This window comes from Nannospalax galili, unplaced genomic scaffold, assembly GCF_000622305.1.
Source record: "Nannospalax galili isolate Female #2095 unplaced genomic scaffold, S.galili_v1.0 scaffold512, whole genome shotgun sequence".
Lineage (NCBI taxonomy): Eukaryota > Metazoa > Chordata > Mammalia > Rodentia > Spalacidae > Nannospalax > Nannospalax galili.
Genome location: NW_008331992.1, coordinates 184,823 through 202,883, shown reverse-complemented (window position 1 = coordinate 202,883; position 18,061 = coordinate 184,823). Strand labels below are relative to the sequence as shown.

Genomic DNA, 18,061 nt, shown 5'->3' with positions numbered 1-18,061 from the left:
CATAATTAGTGTCTTCCTGGGACTGTAACTCATTTGAATCATCAGGGGCTGACTAAATGCAGGGTACCACTCAAGGAGATAATCAGTCCTGTCTCCTTTTTCCTTTGGTTCCCTTTTAGCACAGAGGTTTATGGTGTCTGTCAAAATTAGACCACTAACATATTTTCACATATTTATTGTGAGCCCCTATGTATCAGACTCCCAGGTCTTGACTGACATATTTTCTTTAATTCTTATAATATCCCTACAAGTTAGAATCCATATTCTTATCATGCAGTGGAGTAAACAGAAGCTAGAGAATCAGATTCCTCTGACCCCATCATCTAGCAAGTAGTTGGTGGCAAGGTTAGACTGTCTTTAATTTTAGTTTCCCTATACATATTAACATAGGTAAATTAATATCTGTCATTTTTAAATATTTATTTATTTTTATTTCGTGTGTATGAATGTTTGCCTGCATATATAAATGTGCACTGTGTGCATGCAGTGCCCACGGAAGCCAGAAGAGGGCATTGCATGCCCTGCAACTGAGTTAGGAGTGGCTGCCACGTTGGTGCTGGAATTAAACCGGGATCCTCTGAAGAGCACTTCTTTTAACCACTGAGCAATCTTTCTAGCCCCTGTCATTTTATCTTAACCATGAATGTTGCTTTATGTTAATTACCACCAAAATAACTCTATAACCCAAATAAATTTATATTTTTAAAGGTTTAAAATTTTTATTCATTTATTTTTATTTTATAGGTATCAGTATATTACCTGCATGTAAGTGTACCTGTGTCATGCAAAGCCCAAGTTAGAAGAGGGTGTCAGATCCACTGGAACTGGAGTCATGTGGGTACTGGGAATAGAATCCAGGTCCTCTGCAAGAGCAGCCAGTGCTCTTGAACCATCTCTCCAGCCCCTCACCACAAATTTGTTTATTAAATACTGCAACCTTGACGCATGAAGTAATTACAATACTCAGTTTGTGCTATCAAGAAGTCAGGCATATCTGAAAGCAAAGGCCTAAGTGGACATTAGGGATGTAGGGGAAGCAAGATCCCCAGCTTACTTTTTCTTCATATCCGTTTCTATACTGTAGCATAGTGACTTACCCCGATGTGCTATAAAATGTATCTGGAAGCTTTAAAATGTTTTTCAACTATTTAATTCTATTATCCTTAAAATTAATTTGACTAAAATGTCAGGTATTATGTTTTTACTTTGTAATTAAAATGGAATTTCATAACACAAATGCCATACATATTCCAGGCATATGGGCTTTAAAAAAGTTTCACTGAAACTTTGAATCTATTAGCCGTCTGAATTTATCGCTCAGGAAATGAGGTAGGAAGGAGGGAAAGACGTGAGGAAAGGGGAAGGGAGGAAGAAAACAACTGAGGGAAACGATGCTGTGCACAGGGGGTGCAGCCCTGTGCATTTTGTGTGCATGACAACGGCCTCCTTCGATGTGGCTGAGTGGATTCACTTCTGTCTGTGTGGACAGTAGTGCTTGTTTGGTTTCTGGGGGAGGGAGCTGTTCCCACTTAAAATTACTTTTAGGGAAAAAAATCAGATAAAAATTTTCAGAGACAGAGCTCTTTAGCTCTGCCCGTAAAATGGTTGCTGTTTTAGTATGAGGGCCAGCTAGAATTGGTATCCTCAGAACCCACACAAGAAGCCAGGTGTGTGTGGGGCCAGCCTGCAGTCCCTGTGTGAAGGAGGCAGACACAGGAAATACCTAGAGCAAAAGCTTCCACAAGCCTAAAAGCTGAGCTCCGTGTCCAGTGAGAGACTCTATGTCAATATATACTTTGGGCCTCCACAAGTACCTGCCTTATACATGAGTGCCCAAAACATTCAAACACACAAACACACCCCCCCCCGCCCACACACACACACACACAAGCAAAAGTGATTTTTTTTTTTTTTTTTGGCATTCTCTTTAGCTACGCAGGCACTTGTGTTGAATTCTCTCCTGTTGGCTGAACCGTAGCAGAGGGTCTGATGGGGCCTCCATTTAAATTCCAGCCTGTCCTGAGTAGAACTGTGCAGTTTAGTCACTTTGAAAAAGGAGGCCATTTTATACATATCTTTATCTTTTCTTCCTCGCGGACTTAGCTGACTCCAGCTTTCTCCCCAGTGCATTTCTCTGGGTTGAACTCAATTCCAGCTCACTCGCTCAGCTTGGGAAGAGAGGCCTACTTTTCCAGTCGGGGGCCGCTCCACCCCTTCTCACAGGCCAAAGTAAATCCACACAATAAGAACCGTGTAAGGGAGGAATGACGTCATCAGTAAGTGGTCCTGAGCTGTTTTGCACAACATTCACCTTGCATTGTTCTGATGACAGGCCTGGAATGTGTCGGTTAATTCACTGTGGAGTAGGGGGCTGAGCCGGGCCTGCTGCTGTTGAGCAAACTTCGGTACCCCCTTACAAAAACAGAAACAAAAACAAAAGCTACCCGAGTGCTTCCTTGTCCAAAGGTGCTGAAGCCCAGAAGCTCTGCTTTAAGCAGGGTTGGCTATTTGTCCCCGCACACTCCGTTTGTGAATGGCTTCTTCGGCAGTGAGCTCATTCTTCAGCCCTCTTGCAGAGCGCCTTGGAAGCTGGTTTGGATGTTTGAAGCGTCCTGACTCATCTTACAAGGGCTGTAGGGACTCCAGTCTTTCAGCTCATGGCTACAGCTTTTACCGGGTGTGGATGATTGGCAACCCTTGAAAATCACCAGCTTATGGTGACTTTCCCTGATGCTTCAGAACCCTTGACTGAAATCGGCCAAGATGCACCTTGTTGTGGTATGAGGAATGTTGTGGTTTTCTGATGGAGGGGGAAATCTCATTTTGCAGAAAAACCTTGGGGAGTTTGTGTCAGAACTGAAAAATTCCTTTCTATTAACCACCAATTCCACTATCTGTTTGGAAACAGGCAAGCTTTTGCAGACTGTAAATGTAGTTTCTAATTTATAATTCTTGATAAGCAGAAAACGAGACAGAAATGAATTTAAGGTTAAATGCCGTAGGTCTGTGCATTTTCTGCACTTTCTCCCTTCGCATTTGTGGAGTCATAAAAATTTCCAAAGAAAGCTGTGTTTGTTGTGAAACACTGTGGTAGTGATAACAGACACTTGAGCAAGTAGGTTTGATTTCAAAATTGGAGTAAAGTCCCAATTATATTAAACAATTGGGAAAAAATTTCAACTCTCAACTTTAGTGGTTCTTCAAAATGTGGAGAAACATTGAGTTCAGCAGAATATGTCAAAATAAACAGTTTATATTCAGTGTTCAGTGGGGGTAGAGGACTGGGTTTCAAAAATAACTAAACATTTCATTTGGTCACAACCAAGTTTTCATAGTGTTGTTTCAGAGCTGCACAGCTCCTTTTAAAGAAGGTTGAACGTAAAGGCGGATGGCATGGTTTGCATTGTGCAGGTTTATTCCTGTGTAGCGTGGTTGTTAGCTTGGTCTCTATGCTTGAAGTGATGAAAATCCTGAGTTCAACCATGATGGGAGTTTCGGGTTGACTACACTGATCTCCCTGGATCCTTAATTCTGTATGATTGGAAGAACTTCTGTTACCTTATAAAACTAAGTCTCCTTTTTACCACAGAAGGAGCTGTTTCCTTTTTGTCTAGATTAACAGCAGTCAAAATCAATTTAAATTTAAGTATCATACTTTAGAGGTTTGTCGTTTTGATTTTTAAATCTTTTGTCTGTCCCCCCTCCCGCATTAGCTTTAAAGTCCCAAGACTGGGTAAAATGATAATTAGATAGACATCAACATGATAATTATACAAATATTTAGTAAATCTTCACATAAGCATATATTTAAAAGCCTTTAGATAGGGCCGGGTGTGGTGGCACATGCCTGTAATCCCAGCACTTGGGAGGCAGAATAAAGAGAACAAGCTTTGGATTTAGGCAGATTCATATGAAGAACTTACTGTGAAGCCTTTGACAAGACATTTGATACTCTGGAATGAAAAAAAAAAAAAAAAAAAAAAAAAAAAAAAAAAAAAGAAAAAAGCCTTTAGATATAATGGTAATAAATTCTAAAGAGGGCGAAGATTACTTTTCTGAGTAAATACTTTCACAGAATTACAGAAATCTGCTACTATAAATGATGTATGCATGTCAGTAAATTTCTTAATTTATATTTATGCTACTTTATGCAAGTCTTATGAAAATAAATTTAAACTGAAAGTTTGATTAGTATATCTTTTTAAATTTATTTTTATTTTATGTGTATGAGTGTTTTGCCTGCATGTATATAAGTACATCACATTTGTGCAATAACTATAGGGGCCCAGAAGAAGGCATCGGATTCCCTGGAACTCTTGTTAGGCTGTTCTCTTGCCACCATGTAGGTACTGGGAACTGAACCCCTAGTCCTCAGCATGGGAACTAGTGCACTTACCTGCGGCACCATCTCTCTGGCCCCTGATTAATCTATCTTAGTGAAGAGCATTACAACAGAATATGATATTATTCAGTGAACTCCCCAAATGAATAAGCTTAAAATCATGACTTCTGTGTCAGGAGACAAGCATGAGACCCTGATACCTTTGAAGATTTTCAACTTGTCTGAATATTAGGAAATCTCTCTCATGCTCACATGGGAGACACCCTCAGCTATGGTGTGAGAAACTAGAAACTTACTTGCTTCTAAATAGGGTCCCTAGAAAAACCCCTCCATTTAACTCATGTTCAAAAGGAGAGTTCTCTGGGACAGTAATGCACACGTGTGTCCCAGATGGAGTCATCCATAATTAGGTGATTAGCTTAGGCAACATGTTCTTTGGGAATGGAGTATGGAAACCCTCTTTGGGGGAGCGGAGGAAAGTGAGGGTGACCCACAGGAAGGAGAGCCCAAGACCATACTTTTAAATTTGTATGGCTCATGGCTTTTTGTTCCTTGTGAAGTGAACAAACTTACCTAATTCTGTACAAACATCCTCAGAAACAAAGAATAGCACCTGCTTTCTTCTGTTTTGACAATACTTTATCTCACCAATCTGAGAGTGTTTGAAAAGTACTTTGAACACCTTGGGAAATATGAAAGCACAGGCCAGCCTGGTCTACATAGTGAGTTCCAGGACAGCTGGGGCTACTGGGAGACCCTGCTTCAAAAAGACCAAAAAAAAAAAAAAAAATTGTTCTTTCTGGGAGAAGACGTGAACTGAGGCCTAACGATAAGAGAGAAGAGCTGGTAGGAACACTGTGCACTGTGTCTAGTCGGGATGCTGTCACAGACTGGGTGGCTTATAAACATCAGAAAATTCACCTTGCGGTTCTGAAGGCTGGTGGGGCCAAGGTGCTGGAATGGTCAGGTTCTGAGGGAAGCCCTCTCTTCCTGGTTGTAGACTGTGTTTCTTTGTATCCCCTGGGGGAGGGGGGCGAGAAAGAGAAAGAATAAGAATCTGGAATCCCTTTTCCAGTGTCGCTAACCTCACTCATAAGAGCTCCACTCTCAAGACCTAATCAAAGGCCAGTACCTCCAAATACCAGTGAATTGGGTATTAGAATTTTTTAATCTTGGAACTGGAGAGATGGCTCAATGGTTAAGAGCACTGGCTGCTGTTACAGAGGACCCAGGTTCAGTTCCCAGCACCCACATGATGGCTAACAGCCATCCCTAACTCCAGTTCTAGGTGATCCAATACCCTCTTCTGACCTCCTCAGGCATTGCATGACACAAGTGCCCTTACATACTTTCAGGCAATACAATCAGACACATAAAGTAAAAATAGTAAATAAAATAAAATTTAAGTAGGAAATAACTTTTGAATATTGAAGAATTCAAATATTTAATTCCCTCAATTTTTACAGGTTAGAGATTGCAAAAGCACTTGACCATAAAAGATGGAAACTAAAATCTACCTATCGTTCAACATGTCAGGCCAGACATTACAGCCTGGGACTAGTTGCCCAGGAAGGGGACCTTCGTGTGGTTCTTGCAAAGGTACCTTATGATCTGCGGCCATTATGGTCTGCACCCCTGACCACAAGAGAAAAGTATTGGGAGTGAGTGGCGAAGGGCTCAAGGGACGATGTTCTCTGCCTATAGCCCCATCCTTGGGTGTCTCTTGGTAGCCTATACTTAAAGCATAAATGGCACTTTTCACATTGCCTTATGATGACGTTTTTAAATTACACCCAGTACACTGTCTGCTGTTAGGGAGAGGGCATTCAGCCTACATCTGTTGTTACTGGGTGAATTAATGAATCATAGTGATATTTCCATATGCATTAAGGAGCTTCATCTTAGAATGCAGGAGCAGAGATTTCCGTCATTCAGTAATTCTTAAATGTGGGCCTCCCAATTGACAGCAAACTATCAGGACATGTAAATAATATCTATGGTTCTATAAGCAAATGACTAACAAATACCTAAAGTTTAATTTTTATTGTGATAAACAGATGTTTATTACTAATATACTAATAGTTTTTTTTTAAAAAAACTATAGCATTTATATATTTGAATTAGAATGTAAAAGATTTTCTTGAAGACTACATTGGCATTTTACAGTGGTGTATAAACAAAGACCATTTGCTTACCTGGTAGTAGAAAATCCCATAATCTTCTTCATAAAGGATAATTTGTTATTATCTATGATCTTAAAAAATGTGTGTGTGTGTGTGTGTGTGTGTGGTTTTATTGTTGCTGCTGCCATGTGTACATTTTAAAGATAGCCAGGTGAGGTGGTGAAACGCTTTAATCCCAGCACACAAAAGCCAGAGGCAGGCAGATCTCTGTGAGTTCGAAGCCAGCCTGGTCTATGTAGTGAGTTCTAGGCCATCCAGATAAACTAGATAAATTACTATGGGTTTAACTTCCTAGTCCGTTTAGATGTTGCGAGCTGTTAGCCTAACTCACAGAGGATCCACAATGCAATCCTTCTTTTATCTACACAACTCCTCAAAAATCTGATGAAGAATAAAATTTTGTGGTGCTCTGCCTGTGATTGGTGTATACTATTTAAATGACTTGGGTTGCTCTAGCAAATTATATGTAATAACACTGCTCATTATTATTAAATTATAGGTTGTAGTTTTACAGCATAAAATCATGAATATAATTATAAGGTTGTCCATGATAAAGTGAGAGGAATTCACTAAAGCTACTAACAACAAATTGACCTTTAAATTTTCTTCTGTTTTGGTTTTGTGTTCTTTGTCAAAATGGGTCCCTCTATAGTGGGTACGGGTCAAGAATTCAGAGGAGGCACTCTAAAATTTTGTTGGTGTTCAGAAGAGAAGAAGAAAAAGTGTACAATGACTTTGTCAATTCATCCTTACTGCTAAGAAATACAAATGGAAACAAAGGGCAAATGCTGGCAAGATGGCTCAACTGGTAAAGGTGCTTGCTGCCAAAGCTCATGACCCAAGTTCAATCCCTGGGACCCACATGGTGGAAGGAAAAGAACCGACTCTCACAAATTTTCCTCTGACTTCCCCATGCATACGAAGGCATATGCCCCACCTCCCACACATACACACACAATAAATAACTAAATGTAATTTTAATTTTAATAGACCCATAAAGGCCAACAGCTTATCTCCTGTTATGAAAGATCCACGATTTCTTTCTTCTTTTCTTTTCTTTTCTTTTTTTTGAGGCAGTGTCCCCCTGTAATCCCAACTGACCTGGGACTTGCTATGTAGACCAGCATGGCCTCTATTTCATAGAGAACTGTTTGTTTCTGCCTCCTGAGTTCTGGGATTAAAGATAGATATATACTCTGTGGCACCCAGTTAGCAGAGCTAGAGCTAGCTCTAGGGTGAGGCAAGTGAGATGCTCACATTAGGTATAAAATTTAAGGGGTGATCAGAATGCTAGTATCTAAGATATACTATATTGTAATAACAAAAATCCATGATAAAAAATGTCAAAATTCCAGATGAAGATGAGATCTAATTCTGCAGCTACATAATCCTCCCACCTCCACCTCTCCATAATTCCAGTCCCCAGCCACCTATTGAGGACATCAGATTATTTCTGGATAATTATAGTCACCAGCTTCAAGAACTGAGGTGATTTATTAAAAAGAGTCACTTCTCCCTGAATCATTAGGTAAAACCATGCCTCATCATGTTCACAAGCTGCTTGGCTATGGTTGGGGGAAAATGCATTGTGATTAAAGGCTTCAAATTGCATGCAAGTCTGACTCTTTTGAGGTTCATTCATCTTTAATTACTATCATGCCCTTGCTAGTTTGAACCTGCTCTTCTCTCTCTTGAAAGAGACAGACATATCAGGAGAGTTGGGGAGGGGGACAGAGCGAAAATAATGTGCTGAGAAGAAGGGAAATTAACATGGTATGGCTGAGAACAGGCCTAGGGTGACTTCAGTGATATTTCAGAAAGAGACACAGTGGATTGGGATGCTGACAGGAGACAGCATTTTAAGGAAGCAGGAGACAGTTGCTGCTCTGGACTAATACTGAACCATTCAGGAAGATGGTTGAAAAGTGGAAATATCAAGGTGAGGGAAAAGACCCATGAGATCTCACACCATCTGTTTTTCCCAAGGAAAGTGAGGATGGATATAGGCCCCTAAATATGAAGGAGCACAGATACACAATTGCTCCAAATTGGTGATTATCAAAAGAACAGATCATTGAGGTAATTCCTACTTCTCCACTACTCAGAAGAGTGTGTCCTTAGACCTTAAAAAGATAAATTAACAAATGCATGTGGAACAAAACAATTAAGGGTACTTTAAGTATGTTACACTAAGTACCAAATAAAAATTTTAAAAATGCCTCTAACAAAGTTAATTTTGTAAATATGGGAAATAATGGAAGAATTATAAGCACAGAAAACACAGTACCATGACGCCATAAGAAAGGTAAAAATAGAAGAGGCTAAAGGAGCTGGTACGGGGGAAACAGGGAAAGGCAAAGATACCAAAAAGTTCAAACATTTCCAAAGATAACGAGCCCCTGTGGGTTCATGGTTTATCTTCCACAAATTTGCCAGCAGCCTGCTTCTAGCTGTTCCTAATCACTTGGATTATGTTGATATAAATCTCATGTTTATTTATGCCTTCATTCACAAATATTTCAATGCGTGCTTCTGAAAGATAAAAGTTTTGAAAAATATTGTGAAAAATCTATTATCAAATCTAAAAATTGGTAGTTCCTGTACAACTTAAATTTTACAATTATTTTGTTCAAAAAAAGTTTAAATAAGGGCGGGAGAGATGGCTCAGTGGTTAAGAACACTGGCTGTTCTTGCAAAGGACCCAGGTTTGAATCCCAGCACCCACCTGGCAGCTAACAACTGTCTGTAACTCCAGTCCTGGGGGATCCAACAGCCTCTTCTGACCTCCAAGGGCATTGCACGACATGGGTGCACTAACCTAACAGGCAATGCACACATATACATACAAAATAATAAATAAAATTTTAAAAAAATTTAAGTAAGAATCTAAAAGATGGGATAGATTCATGGTTCAGTTGTTAAGAGCACTGGCTCATCCTGCAGATAACCCAGGTTCAGTTTCCAGCACCCACAAAGTGGCTAACAATCTTTCATAATTCTAGTACCAGGGGACCTGACCTCCTCTTCTGGTCTCTGAAGGCATTTCATGATATGAGTGCACTTATATACATGCAGGCAAAACACTCATACACATAAAATAAATTTTTTAAAAATCTGAAGGATTATAATTATTTGGTATATTTTCTAAATTTATTTTAATCTATAGATTAAAATAATTAACAATAAATAATATAAAAAATAACATAATTAATCTAAGATATGTCTTATATTTTTTAATATTGAAATTTATTTATTGAAGAGACTACACTCTTTATCCCATAGACTGTCAACATTCTGGATTTCCTGAGTCATCAAGACATCATTTAGCAATTCTTTGCCCTGATTCTTCTTATAACCTATTAATTACTTGTAGGACTTTGATATGGTTAAGGCTCCACTATTTTGAAGACTATTTCATGAGTGATGTGTATATGCGTATACAATTATACAATGTCTGGCAGTTTCCCTTTTGGAGAGACATTGATAAGAGTTACCTATAGCTGTTATTTCAACAGAGATTGCAGAGTTGTAGCATCTTGTAATTATTTCTTTATTAGTAATAACATGCTATCATCCATTTTTTGAAGTCACCAATGCTTAACTTTTATTAGAAATTTAAAACTAACTTAAGCAATAATTCAATAATTTAGGGTGATTACCTTGTGGATACAGGCCCCTCTCTTTTTCTAGACCTCTAAAATCTATCTCTAGGTGATACAAGACTGGATACAGGAGTCCTGGGTGCACATATAGTCATATGGTTTTCCGACCCCACATAGTCATTTTTTTAAATAAATAATTTACTGAGAATTTCATACATGCATATAAGGTGTTTTGATCAAATCCATGCCCACCCCTCCCCTCCAAATCCTCCCATATCTCCCCATCACTATTTTCTGATAACTTCATGTACTCTTTCTTCTTCTTTGATTTATTGTTTTTTATTTTTTAATGGGACTTTTTGCTACTCTAACATTCCCCCCTCTGAAGAGGTAACCCTAAAATCTTTCAAGGATTAATAAAAGCTCCCAAATATTTTTGATATTTTTGGCCTTTAGAATGGAGTATGTTGCTAAAGAGACCCAAGGACATTGTGAGTTTTAGCCAACAAACTGGCTACTTTTCTTTGGGGTCTTTTTACCCTAACTGCCTAGCCAATTCCTACCTCCTATTCTTATCACACCATCTTCTGAAGAGGTTACCCAAATTGCCAATAGGGAATTGGGACTCAGACTGCTCTGGCTTCTTCCATGCTGAACAGGGACCCAGGGTGAAACAACTGGAGTACCCCTTCAGTGGGTCTATCTAAAAGACTCCCAGCTTGCATAACTCTTATCTGTAGGGGGTAAAGAAAGTCCTTGACTGGTGAATAGGAGATGTGAAGGAGAAGTAAAGGCAAGAGTAATTAGCATTATAAGTTCTAGACAGGGAACTAGAAAAAAGTCAGAACAGGGCAATTTTCAAATGTTCATATGAGAATCCATTGGAATTTCTTGACAAGGGCTTATTCTAAAAGCATCCCTCTATTGGGTTCCTCCTCATTTTTCTTCTGTCTTCCAAGGCTGGACTGGAGAGTGATGGATTCAGGATTTGCTTTCAGGTATTTTGATAGCTGTTGGGGTGGTTAGAATCAGTGTCAGTTCCCTATCCATTTCTTATTAACTGGAGCACTGCTATGGAGAAAAAGAAGGAGCTTTAAATGAAAAGAGAGACCATTAATCTCTGTCACGTATTTGTGCCCGCATGTGCGTGTGTGTGACATTAAAAATTTGATCTTGCTTTAGTTGTTTCTACACCCTTATTTCTCCTTCCTTTTCCAATTAGAGTAATGCAGTCTGATTTGTTCTTTTTCAAAAATCACTCAGGCTTCTGGAAAGAGAACACACTGAAGGTGGGCAAGAGTGGAAACTAGAGGTCAGAGTAGATGGCTTGCAATAATTCAGCTAAGAGCTAATGCTTGAGAACGGGTGAAAAGAACGGGTGAAAAGAAAGGCAGAAATGGAAAGTAATTGACTCTGTGTTTTATAAATGGAGATGATAAGATTTACTGAGAATCTGAATGTGGGAATTTGAAAGAAAGCGAAGACTAAAAAGTGACATCAAATTTTGGGTCCAAGCATCTGGAAAGATTGTTGTGTTTGACTGACATGAAGAATCTTCACAGGGGACAATTGTGAGCACAGAAGAAATCAAGAATGAACAACCTAGAGGACTAATTGAATGACAGTGTCCAGGCTACTGAATGGATAGCCAGCAGGGGGGAAATCCCGAGAGTGTTTGGAGGGCCATGTGCATTGATCTCACTTTTTATTAATGACTGGGGCCATTTTTTCATTGACACAATGCTAGGTATAAGCTGAAGTGTTGGGTGAAAGAAAATCCAAAAGGGAGTTTGACAATTGTAGTATAGAACAAACTATGAGTGATAAAGTCACTTAAAAAAGTCATAAATGTGAGCTGTCCAGGCAATTTTCCTATAAGGACTAGCATTGCTATTAAAATATAGTGTTCAAATAGATCCAGTTCAAACTCTCAGTCACCCCTTCCTAGTTATGTGCCTTTGATTTATGCTAATAATTTCTCTTATTTGTAAAATGGCATGGGAATGTTTTGTTCAAAGTGTTGTGAAAATTAAGTGAAATAATAAAGCATTCAGCGCATTTCATAAGAAACCTCTTTCTATGCTGTATCTATAATCATATATCTTTAAAAATTTTTTTACATTGTGTATGTGTGTGTGTGTGTATGTGTGTGTGTGTGCATGGATGCACTATAACATGTCATGTGAAGGTCAGAGGACAACTTTGGGGAGTTGGTTCTTTGATTTTACCATGGGTCCCGGGGATCAAACTCAGGTCATAAGTCTTGGCAACAAGCATCTTTACCAGCTGAGCCATTCTCTCTCTCTCTCTCTCTCTCTCTCTCTCTCTCTCTCCTCTCTCTCATAATCTATCTTCTATATAGCTATCATCTATCATTTATCTATCATCTATCTATCCATCTATCATCTATCATCTATCTATCTGTCCATCTATCCATCTACCTATCATCTATCCATTCATCCATCCCTCCATCCATCCATCCATACATACATCCATGTATCTGTCTATTTATCTTCTGTCTATCATCTATCAGCTATCTAGCTATCATCTATCTATCCATCTAACTATCATCTATCTACCTGTCCATCTATCCATTTATCTATCATCTATCTATATATCTTGAATTAAGTATTCACAGAAAGTAGAGCTTGTGGGAGTGCTAATGAGTTTCTTGAAATAGTGTTAAGACTTGAGAGTCTCTTGAACCTCAAACATTACTTCCCTAGGACGTCTTCTTGTCAACATCCCCCCACCCTGCTGCACCTGAAGCTGTTAGCCCCCTTCTTTCTATCATCCTTGCTTCTGCTTTCACCTCTTCATGCCTTAACTAAATAATTTTATGCTTTGTATCATATGTAAATCATTCTCTTACTCCATGTAATAAGAGAAAAATGACCAATAAAATGCCCTTTACCGAGCTGGGCATGGTGGCACATGCTTTTAATCCCAGCACTCACTCAGGAGGTAGAGACAGGCAGATCTCTGTGAGATCGAGACCAGCCTGGTCTACATAGTGAGTTCCAGACCAGCTATGGCTACAAGGAGACCCTGTCTCAAAAAGACCAAAACAAACAAACAAACAAACAAAAAAATGCCCTTTACCCATGTAAACACTACACTCATTAAAGCTGTTAGTGTCACTTGTGAGAATCTGTGAGTCTTCAAAACAATCACTTTTTTCCATTTTAAACACAAGAATATGCTCTATAAATTCTATAAAAATATTAAACACATTAGCAGAACTATTTTTCAGTAATTATATGATAATAGATTTAATTTAAAGAGTTTTTCTAGTATGTCCAATCATTTGTCATACAAGGCAATGTGAAACAAGTTTTACATATTTAATTAACAGCTAACCTTGTCATCAGCATGAAATAAGTCATTCCAAATACTAAAGCTACAAAATATACTGAAAGAATAAAATGTGCTTAAATAAATGCATGCCTAATGGTTGTTTTCTGATCTTTTTGAGACAGGGTCTCCCTGTAGCCCCAGCTGGCCTGAAACTTACCATGTAGAACAGGCTGGCCTTAAACTCACAGAGATCCTCCTGCCTCTGCCTCCTGAGTGCTGGAATTAAAGGCGTGCAATACCATACCTGGCAGGTTATTTCTAACTTGTATCTGTTACAAACATATTGCTTGCTGAAGTGCATTCTTACATTAGCATATGGTAGAAGATTTAAATTTTAACTCAGTTTTTATGTGCATATAAAGATATCCATTAATAATTGGCATGTTAAGGGCTGGAGAGATGGTTCAGTGGCTTAGAGTGCTTGCTGTGCAATCATGAAGGCTGGAATTCGAATCCCAGCATCAACATAAGAACCTGGGTGTAAATGCCTGCAACTCCAGCTCCAAGGGATCTGATGCCCACCTCTGGCCTCTGTGTACATATTTGCGTGTGTGCACATGCATGCACACACACACACACATATGCACATACTCATACACAGAGAATTTTAAAAACTGGTATGTTAACTGACCAGCTAAAGAATGGTAAATACCTCTGACTTTGTAAAGTTATAAAAAAAGCAACAGAGAAAACAGACTTCATATTTACAAAACACAGTAATTCCTTATGGCAGGCACATTTTCGCATTGCATTCAGATTTCCTCTCTACCTAGTTACCAATTTAAAAAAATGCATCAGAAAACTCATCACATCTTTGCTATTTATGGTGTCAACTGAGCAGCTTCTGTATGAGAAAGTCTGTCTTGCTTTCTTCCTACCAGGTGATGGTTGTATAGCTTCTTTCAAGGGATCAAAATAAGACCCATATGTTCTTTTCCAGAACTTCTATTTTATTTAAGTAAATTTCTCCCTTGAAGTAGAATATAGCAGTGACTAATAAGGATTCTGGTGAAAAACCTAGGCGCCATGAGGCCACCTGATAGGAATGCCTGACAAGAGGTCAAGCATTGAGAAACTAGCTTCTCAGAAAAACAGGACGTAGTGGTCAAGCCATCTGCATCTGGCAATCCACCCATGAGGCCACCTGATAGGAATGCCTGACAAGAGGTCAAGCATTGAGAAACTAGCTTATCAGAAAAACAGGACGTAGTGGTCAAGCCATCTGCATCTGGCAATCCCCGGGGCTCGATACCAGGAAATCAGATCTGTACCATAAGTCACCCACCCAGAATTTAGCAACTTAACTTCCTCATGCTTTATACTCGTTTGAATGGGCCAATAACCATGCTTCTGCTTCTGTACCCCGCTTCTGCTCTATAAAAGTGCCAAAACCCAGCATGGGGGCGCGCAAGTCCTCCGAGGAGACTTTGTGCCCACAGGTACCTGTGTACTAAATAAACCTCTTGCTGTTGCAACCCGAAGGCTGACTTGTCCTCAGTGGTTTCACTCTTACATTTGGAGGTTGCACCGAGATCTGTTGGACAAGGGGAACCACCAGGACAACTCCAGCCCCTTTGGGGAGGTGAGTTGGCCGGCCAACCTCAGTGTTGTGTCTTTATGTGCGTTGCCTGTCTCTCGTTTGTGTCTGTGTTTGTGTAAGTGTCTGTAAAATCTGAACTTGGAACTGAGATCTCGTCTGTATTTTGGGACAGTGCTAGAGCAAGACGACGGTCTTGGAGCTCTGCCTGTCGCCCTGGGGGACGCCCCAGGGACTGAGAGGTTCAGGAATCAAGGGACGTGAAGTCCCCTCTGTCTCCGTGGATCTCGTCTGGGAGGTTCAGGAATCAAGGGACGTGAAGTCCCCTCTGTCTCCGTGGATCTCGTCTGGGAGGTTCAGGAATCAAGGGACGTGAAGTCCCCTCTGTCTCCGTGGATCTCGTCTGGGAGGTTCAGGAATCAAGGGACGTGAAGTCCCCTCTGTCTCCGTGGATCTCGTCTGGGAGGTTCAGGAATCAAGGGACGTGAAGTCCCCTCTGTCTCCGTGGATCTCGTCTGGGAGGTTCAGGAATCAAGGGACGTGAAGTCCCCTCTGTCTCCGTGGATCTCGTCTGGGAGGTTCAGGAATCAAGGGACGTGAAGTCCCCTCTGTCTCCGTGGATCTCGTCTGGGAGGTTCAGGAATCAAGGGACGTGAAGTCCCCTCTGTCTCCGTGGATCTCGTCTGGGAGGTTCAGGAATCAAGGGACGTGAAGTCCCCTCTGTCTCCGTGGATCTCGTCTGGGAGGTTCAGGAATCAAGGGACGTGAAGTCCCCTCTGTCTCCGTGGATCTCGTCTGGGAGGTTCAGGAATCAAGGGACGTGAAGTCCCCTCTGTCTCCGTGGATCTCGTCTGGGAGGTTCAGGAATCAAGGGACGTGAAGTCCCCTCTGTCTCCGTGGATCTCGTCTGGGAGGTTCAGGAATCAAGGGACGTGAAGTCCCCTCTGTCTCCGTGGATCTCGTCTGGGAGGTTCAGGAATCAAGGGACGTGAAGTCCCCTCTGTCTCCGTGGATCTCGTCTGGGAGGTTCAGGAATCAAGGGACGTGAAGTCCCCTCTGTCTCCGTGGATCTCGTCTGGGAGGTTCAGGAATCAAGGGACGTGAAGTCCCCTCTGTCTCCGTGGATCTCGTCTGGGAGGTTCAGGAATCAAGGGACGTGAAGTCCCCTCTGTCTCCGTGGATCTCGTCTGGGAGGTTCAGGAATCAAGGGACGTGAAGTCCCCTCTGTCTCCGTGGATCTCGTCTGGGAGGTTCAGGAATCAAGGGACGTGAAGTCCCCTCTGTCTCCGTGGATCTCGTCTGGGAGGTTCAGGAATCAAGGGACGTGAAGTCCCCTCTGTCTCCGTGGATCTCGTCTGGGAGGTTCAGGAATCAAGGGACGTGAAGTCCCCTCTGTCTCCGTGGATCTCGTCTGGGAGGTTCAGGAATCAAGGGACGTGAAGTCCCCTCTGTCTCCGTGGATCTCGTCTGGGAGGTTCAGGAATCAAGGGACGTGAAGTCCCCTCTGTCTCCGTGGATCTCGTCTGGGAGGTTCAGGAATCAAGGGACGTGAAGTCCCCTCTGTCTCCGTGGATCTCGTCTGGGAGGTTCAGGAATCAAGGGACGTGAAGTCCCCTCTGTCTCCGTGGATCTCGTCTGGGAGGTTCAGGAATCAAGGGACGTGAAGTCCCCTCTGTCTCCGTGGATCTCGTCTGGGAGGTTCAGGAATCAAGGGACGTGAAGTCCCCTCTGTCTCCGTGGATCTCGTCTGGGAGGTTCAGGAATCAAGGGACGTGAAGTCCCCTCTGTCTCCGTGGATCTCGTCTGGGAGGTTCAGGAATCAAGGGACGTGAAGTCCCCTCTGTCTCCGTGGATCTCGTCTGGGAGGTTCAGGAATCAAGGGACGTGAAGTCCCCTCTGTCTCCGTGGATCTCGTCTGGGAGGTTCAGGAATCAAGGGACGTGAAGTCCCCTCTGTCTCCGTGGATCTCGTCTGGGAGGTTCAGGAATCAAGGGACGTGAAGTCCCCTCTGTCTCCGTGGATCTCGTCTGGGAGGTTCAGGAATCAAGGGACGTGAAGTCCCCTCTGTCTCCGTGGATCTCGTCTGGGAGGTTCAGGAATCAAGGGACGTGAAGTCCCCTCTGTCTCCGTGGATCTCGTCTGGGAGGTTCAGGAATCAAGGGACGTGAAGTCCCCTCTGTCTCCGTGGATCTCGTCTGGGAGGTTCAGGAATCAAGGGACGTGAAGTCCCCTCTGTCTCCGTGGATCTCGTCTGGGAGGTTCAGGAATCAAGGGACGTGAAGTCCCCTCTGTCTCCGTGGATCTCGTCTGGGAGGTTCAGGAATCAAGGGACGTGAAGTCCCCTCTGTAAAGGTTGAATGTATATACTGATAGCCGATATGCCTTCGCCACTGCGCACATCCACGGGGAGATTTATAAAAGAAGGGGGCTCCTTACTTCAGGAGGAAAAGAAATAAAAAACAAAGCTGAGATCATAGCGCTTCTAGAGGCTTTGTTCTTGCCAAAATAGCTCAGTATTATGCATTGCCCAGGCCACCAGAAAGGAAACCACCCCGAGGCAAGGGGGAATCGTCTAGCTGACCAGACGGCCAGAGAAATTGCCTCAAAGAGTCGGATATTAGCTTTAGAGGTGGTTACGGAGTGCAAGAGAAAAGAAGTTGTCAGAGACTACACTCCAGAGGACAGAAAGTTGCTCGAGAAAATAGGAGCATCTAACAACCCAGAGACAGGATATTGGGAATACCAAGGGAAGACAGTTCTACCTCAGCGGTCAGTAGAAGAACTACTGGACGAGCTTCACAAATGGACTCACCTGGGGGTAACGAAAATGAAAACATTAATTGAACGAGAAGAAACCATTCATTATCTCCCAAACAAAGATGCCATCTTACAAAAGATCATCAAGAACTGTAAGGCTTGTGCCCAGGTAAACTGGGGCAAGAGCAGAGCCCAGGAAGGAATAAGGCAAAGGGGCCACAGGCCCGGAGTCCATTGGGAGATTGATTTCACTGAAGTCAAACCAGGAATGTATGGATACAAG

General features: G+C 41.7%; 1 protein-coding gene and 1 long non-coding RNA gene across 5 annotated transcripts in view; both read left to right on the top strand.

Annotated features, from left to right (window-relative positions):
* Filip1 (filamin A interacting protein 1) overlaps nucleotides 1–18,061 on the top strand; it is a 216,920-nt gene that overhangs the window by 171,620 nt on the left and 27,239 nt on the right. The gene's annotated exons all lie outside the window — the stretch shown is intronic.
* LOC115069266 overlaps nucleotides 14,933–18,061 on the top strand; it is a 4,418-nt gene continuing 1,289 nt past the window's right edge. The window contains exon 1 of the long non-coding RNA XR_003848536.1: nucleotides 14,933–15,066. This is a non-coding gene — a long non-coding RNA (uncharacterized LOC115069266). The remainder of the gene's footprint in view (nucleotides 15,067–18,061) is intronic.